Consider the following 7,311-nt stretch of genomic DNA (forward strand, 5'->3'; position numbering starts at 1 on the left):
GAAGCAGGATAAACATTCTGGCAGCTTCCTGAAAATGTCTGGAGAAATGAAATCTAAAAGGCAAATCCTTAGAAAGAAGAAAAATGTGAAAGTAAAAGACACGAACAGTGGGAAGCAGCATATAAAGACACGTGACTTTTCAATTTTGCTTCCAAAGAACATTTAACAGCCCCAGAGCTCCTTGGAAAGCCAGGGTTCTGAGAAAGCTGGATTGAAAGCTGTGACAGATGTTATTACAAAACAAATTCCTAGATGATTCTTTTCCCAGGAGAATGAGTAGTAGGGAGAATAACATCATTTTTACTCATGTCACCTGGGACTATATACCTTAGTGAAATTGTAAAAGAAGGTTTGGTGTGATATTTAAAGAGGAGCATTGCAGCAGCAGAAGCAGCAGGAAAAAGGGGAGGTCAGTTACACTGAAACACCTTGACTTGTTCCCATTGGGGCTATTTTTACCCCAAGTCCTGCTTATTCAAATAGACCTACTTATGCTCTCAACTTTGAATCTCAGTGTATTAAAAATGAACAAATAAAAATGGTGATGTTTAATGGAAATGACATAACTTAAAGGCTCAGAATAAAAACATATTTGGTCTGGGAACAACACCGCTAATAGAGAAAAATCCACAGTATTATATAAATACTAGAAGCCTGGAGCACGATTCTGTGCAAGGGTGGGGTCCCTCTGGGTGGCCTGCAGGGATCGGGCTGAAACCTGCAGTCCAATGCCACCAGCAGCTCCTACTTGCCGCTCCCACTCATCCCAGTCCCACTGTGCCTGCCATGGGCTCGCGCCCAATCAGTCCCACATCTGGCGCCCTCCCAAGGGGAATGGCCTGCAGGATCAGGTTGAACCCAGCTCTCTGACATCCCCCAAGGGGTCCCAGATTGCAAGAGAGTGCAGGCTAGGCTGAGGGACCCCAAAGGTGCATGATAGGACCAGGGAGGGACCGCGGGAGGGCTCCAGGGCATGTCCAGCCCATCTCGCTCAGTCCTGATCGGCTGGACCCCAGCAGCAAGCTAACCTACCAGTTGGAGCATCTGCCCCCTGGGGGTCAGTGCACATCGTAGTGACTGGTCGACCAGTTGACTGTCTACCCCCTGGTCATAGCTAGAGATTGAGCAGCCTTAACATATCATTAGCATATTATGCTTTGATTGGTTGTTCAGTTGTTTTGCTGTTCACTGTATTTGCATATTACCCTTTTATTATATAAGATTGTTCTAAGATCTCGGTGCTTAGCTCTGTGGTCAGATTGCTTTGTTTTCTTCTTTCCTTCAATTTGGGGATGACCCCTCCACCATCATCCTGAGCCAGCAAAGCTGATTATGTCCATATAATAACCAAATTTACTCTGTCTACCAAGAACAATGCTGCTTATTCATATTCAAATCATTTACCCACTTCCAGCTAATATTATTTAAGAATCTATATTCCAAGATATTTAACTGTTGTTAGAGATATTGAAACCAATAAATATGACCACTGCCCAACAACAAATATTTATTCAAATAATTATCAAGATATTTAAAATCCATCAGACAATATGGCAACATTCTGCTTTGTTTAAGTTCTGCAAAACTGCCCCGGTGTGTGCATTTGTGTGTAGATATATGTTTCCCAGACATTTGTGACCCCTAGACCCCCATCTATGACTTCGTGTTGCTGTGTCCCGCTGACACTCATTTCATTTTCCCTAAGACACAGGTGTCACAATTCCCTGTGGGTTGTTGGGGAGCCCATGAGATAATGTAAGAATGCACTGCCGAGGCCATAAGAAATACCTGATCAACATTAGCTATTACATTTTGATTCTTATTAAGTAGTGTTATTTAAATGAATAAAATGTTCTGGAATCATATAATTTTAGAGCTTGCATGTTTCCACAGCTCCTTGATAGTGTTTAAATTGACTGGTTACTCTAGGGCAGTGATGACGAACCTTTTGAGCTTGGCGTGTCAGCATTTTGAAAAACCCTAACTTAACTTTGGTGCCCTGTCACATATAAAAATTTTTTGATATTTGCAACCATAGTAAAACAAATATTTATATTTTTGATATTTATTTTATATATTTAAATGCCATTTAACAAAGAAAAATCAACCAAAAAAATGAGTTCGCGTGTCATAGGTTCGCCATCACTGCTCTAGGCAATGAATCACTGACAATTCCAAAAACATAACCCAGGTTTCTTTCCCAAGACCTTTTTTTTTAAATATTCATTTAATTCTTTGACATGAAACTTACCTCCTTAGATTCCCTAGGGTGCTTAAATATATATTAAAGTAGGATCTACAACTTAGGCGACACAGGTAACTTGCCCAGGTTTTCATAATTATTTCTAGCACAAGCAGGACAAGAACTCAGATCCTGACTCCGAGTTAACTGCTCTTTAGCAGATAGTACAGGCTCTAAGTAGCTACCTATCTACCTACCTAGCTGAATTGATTTTAATATATACGTAAAATAGTTGATCTTGCCCAGTGAAAGTACAATGTCACCCAAGAATTATGTCGTAGTATGAATTTATATTAAGATTTCTAAAAACATATAGTTTTGTCTTCCAGTTATTGTGACAAAGACGGTGATATAAAACATCACTGACTATTAGTGACTTTTACTTAATAAGAGAGAATATGAAGGAATTTTCTTTTTTCCAGGGTGACTATTTCACTGTAACTACCATTATAGGTAAAATGGTCACGCCTTCCCTTAGGTGTGACCATCCTTGGATAACATTTTAACAGTATTATACATTTTTGCAAGATATGCATTTTAAGAAAAATTTAAGAAGTGCTGTGTCAATATGGAAAAAGATTGACCTCTGAGTGTTAAGTCAAGAAAAGACTCAGATGCTCCAAGGGCACGGAAGCAGATGACGGTGGGCCCACCTGAAATCCCCAGTGCCCTCAGCACATGCAAGAAATGCACTTTTTCTCTTCAACACACCTCACACTTATCTCTTCTCTCAGTCTCGTCACCAGAGCTGTCCTTCAGATGCTCATCCTATTCCGGTTAGAGGATTGACAGTGATCAACCTGTCTCAGTCCCTTGCCTGTAGGTCATCCTTCATCATCTTTCACATGACACTTAAACCCCAAATCAACTCACTCTGCTCCCCAGGGGCCCACACCTTTACTTTCTAGCCACTCAGCCTTTCTTGTCTCTTTCACAGGCATCATGTATTCTTTAACTTGATTTTTGTTTTGCTTCCTCTGAATGAAGTAATTTTACATCTCTTTATATCTTGAACATTGCATGCCTGTGACCTTCCCCAAAAGGGGAGGAGGGGGTGGAACCATCATCCCCTTCCCCTGTTCCTTTAACATCAGTTACATTTTATTTGTCTTCTCCACCAAACTAAGTCCCTCAAGGTCTGTGGATCAACTCAGTACAATCCAAACCCTAGCATGGCGCCCAACACAAAGGCCCTCACAGTATGCTTGATGAGAAATGACTGAATCAAATAATATGCTGATTTTGTGTACTACAGCATAAAATTTGTTATGTTATGGACTAAGTATTTGCATATTTATATATGTTTTTTTCTAGATGAGTTTGTGTATTTTTCTCCCCTCTTCAAAATGGGATATGGCTATTGGCCTATAATGATTCACAAGTAATGGAAAATAGCCAGGGAGGACAGTTGCTCCTACTGGGGTCACACTTAAGTGTAGAAGATTAATTAGATCAATTGATCTAATAACCATTTGAAAGAAACCTAGTATGTGATTTTTAAAATCAATTCTTGCCCTGGTTGGTGTTTCTCAGTGCTTAGAGTATTGGCCCAAGCATCAGAGTGTCACAGGTTCAATTCCCAGTCAAGGGCATGTACCTGGGTTGCAGATTTGCTCCCACCCAGGTTGGGTGCATGTGAGAGGCAACCAATCAACGTCTCTCTCTCTCACTCTCTTTCTCTTTCCCCTCCTTCCCTTCCACTCTCTCTAAAAATCAATGGAAAAAATATCCTCAAGTGAGGACTAACAACAACAAAAAATCAATTCTATAATTTTTTAATGTTCAGAGGAGAAATTAGTCTCTTAAAAAGTAAAAAGTGTTCCTATTAGAAATCAAGCAACAACAAATCTACACTAATAAAAGAGAAACATGCAAATTGGTGTCACTCCACTACATCCACCAGCCAATCTGGATGAGTATGCAAATTAACCCAACAAAGATGGCGGTTAATTTGCATATGCAGGCACAGAGAGAAGACTGAAGACGACTGAAGACTAAAGACTACTGAAGACTGAAGAGGCTTGGCTTCTCCGCTGCGGCCAGACCAAAGGCCTGGGTCCCGGGTGCCAGAGGAAAACTGGTCCCGGCAGCCAGTGGAAGGAAGGCCTACTGCACGAATCTTCATGCAACGGGCCTCTAGTTTGAAATAAAACTCCAAGACAGCATGGCTTTCCCCCCTGAATCTACTTCATAAATGCCTCCTGAGACCTTCCCCATCGTTATCTTTGCTTCCGTATTCCTGGGTTCTAATGACAGCCTGAGGCTCATCCCAACCTGCCTGCCCCTCACTGGGAGTAAGAGTCAACGTCCATCATTCCAAATGTAAAGAACAGCATTTCTCAGAGAGCAGGGCAGGGGCCAGGGAGAGGGGGGAGCTAGTCCCTTGGCCTGGGATTTTAGGGTAAGGATGTGAGTAATGAGAAAAAAAAATCTCAGGAAATTAAGATGAGACAATACTAGAAATAACTAACTCACTTCATAAAACTTACAAAATGTACAAATTAAGTTCAAATGTGAAGAGTGGTGATGAATGTTAACTAGACATTGTGGTGAGCATTTCACAATATATAGACATATCAAATCATTATACTGTATGCCTGAAACCAACATAATGTTCTATGTTGATTTAAAAAATTATACTCAGGCCCTAGCCAGTTTGGCTCAGTGGATAGAGTGTTGGCCTGTGGTCTAAAAGGTCCCAGGTTTGATTCCAGTCAAGGGCACATGCCTGGGTTACGGGCTCAATTCCCAGTGTGGGGCATGCAGGAGGCAGCTGATCAATGATTCTATCTCATCATTGATGTTTCTATCTCTCTCTCCCTCCCTTCCTCTCTGAAATCAATAAAATATATTTTAAAAATAAAAAATTATACTCAGGAAAAAGAATACAGTACCTAGTCTTTCAAAACGCAGGCTTAATAGGAAAATGGAGATATAATCAAATAGATACCAACACATGCATACACAGTGAGATAAAATAGAGATAGTCCTTTATATATATCTCTATTTTATGAACATATAAAAAAGCAATTAGAACACAGAGAAGAAAATGATTATTTCTTTAAGATGCTTCATTTTCAAATGTTTAATTCACTGTGAGTGAGACCTGATGCCAGCTCAGGCCCTGCCCAGCCTTCCAGGCTGCCTCAGCTCTTCACTGTGACCTCAGTAAGTTCTTCCCATTAATCCAGTTTTGATGTACTGGTAGATACATGATCGCACTTCAGACCAACTAATGCTCCTTCAGACCAAACCCCAATCATAGCCAGGCCAAAATGAATGCAATTTAACCTCACTCCTTTGGCCATTCCTTTGGTACAAGTCCCACCAGCACCCAGCACCCCCACGCCTGTATATTGAACCCAGGCCCCACGCCCCTGTTCTCCCCTGCAGCTGTTCTCTTCCTGGAAATGCAGGAGAGTTCATTCATTAAACAACTACTGTGGAAGTCCTGCAGTGCAATGAGCTTGGGAAGGGGGACGGAGGTGACTAAAACAAACCTATCCTGAAGAGCTTTACGTTTTTTGAAATAGATGCTCAAAAACAATTAATTTCAGTTGATCATTAAAAGTGTACAACACTCAGTTGTTACGGGACACCGGGCCGGCCTCAGGCTGTTTGGACAGTTTAACCCAAAAGATGGATATCAGACCAAACCATAGAATTTATATCAATAATATGAATGACAAAATTTAAAAAGAAGCATTGAAGAGATCCCTGTACGGCAGTGGTTCTCAAACTTCTGGCCCTTTAAATACAGTTCCTCATGTTGTGACCCAACCATAAAATTATTTTCGTTGCTACTTCATAACTGTAATGTTGCTACTTTTATGAATCGTAATGTAAATATCTGATATGCAGGATGGTCTTAGGCGACCCCTGTAAAAGGGCCGTTCAACCGCCAAAGGGGTCGCGACCCACAGGTTGAGAACTGCTGCTGTATGGCCTGTTTTCTCAGTTTGGCCATGTTGTAGATATTGTAGCTTTAAAGACCGTGAACATGAGGGGCAAGCCGTTGTTACAGTTAAAGAGCTGGGCTCATCCACAAATGCCCTGAGACAGTTACAAGGGTTTCCAGTTTATGGCAAACCGATGCGAATCCAGTGCCAAAAACAGATTCTAATGTAATAGCTAAAATGCCTGGCACCTTTGCTGACAAAGAAAAGAAGAAAGGGAAGAAGAAAGAAAAGAAGAAAGGAAAGAAAAAAGCCAAACCTGGGAACAGACAGCTCTGACTGCTAATAAGAAGCCTGCTCCGGGAGCACCACATTCAGTTAACCCCCAAGGAAATGCAACGCTAAATCCTCAGGTCCCTGATTACCCTCCAAACTATGTTTTATTCCTTAATAATTTACCAGAAGAGACTAATGAGATGATGTTATCCGTGCTGTTTAATCAGTTCCCTGGTTACAAGGAAGTACGCTTGGTACCTGGGAGGCATGACATTGCACTTGTTGGATTTGAAAATGGTGGGCAGGCTGGAGCTGCCAGGGGTGCTTCACAAGGATTTAAGGTCACACCGTCCCATGCCTGAAGATCACCTATGCCAAGAAATAACATGTGGGAGAGTTGGCTTTAAAGGACTTGGTGTTATTTATAGTGTTTGTTTTCATAACAATTGGTCAGGCCATTTTAATAGTTGGGGCTGGAGGAAACGCAAGTAAAATTTTTATGTAGGTTTTTAAAAATTACCTACTAGTGAACGATGAAATGTGAAGGCCTTAATTTTATACAATAAACTTTTATACATAATAAAAAAAGAAGCGAGACACAAGGACAGAGAAAGCGGGGGCGGGGGGGGGGGGCGGGCAGGAAGTCCTTCGTCAATGATGTGACCATGAGTGTTCGCTTTCCCAGGAAGTGCTAATTTACACTGTTGTCTTGACATAGCTTTTTAATAGTGGCTCATTTCACTCTTAAAACTTGTCCTGGATCAGATGAAAAGCGATATTCAGAAGGTGCACAGGTGGGGTCCGGCCCACCAGCCCTGATCCTGGCCCATCAGGCTGTGCTGGCCAGGGGGATTGCTGCGGGTGGTTGGCCGGCTGGCACCACCCCCGATTTGGGTG

General features: G+C 41.7%; 1 pseudogene; it reads left to right on the top strand.

Annotated features, from left to right (window-relative positions):
- The first annotated feature begins 5,851 nt into the window (after positions 1 to 5,851).
- On the top strand, positions 5,852 to 6,799 carry LOC138993172 (U2 small nuclear ribonucleoprotein B''-like; annotated as a pseudogene).
- Positions 6,800 to 7,311: the final 512 nt, after the last annotated feature.

This window comes from Myotis yumanensis, unplaced genomic scaffold (assembly GCF_028538775.1).
Source record: "Myotis yumanensis isolate MYYU_CA2020_CCGP unplaced genomic scaffold, mMyoYum1.0.hap1 SCAF_15, whole genome shotgun sequence".
Classification (NCBI taxonomy): domain Eukaryota; kingdom Metazoa; phylum Chordata; class Mammalia; order Chiroptera; family Vespertilionidae; genus Myotis; species Myotis yumanensis.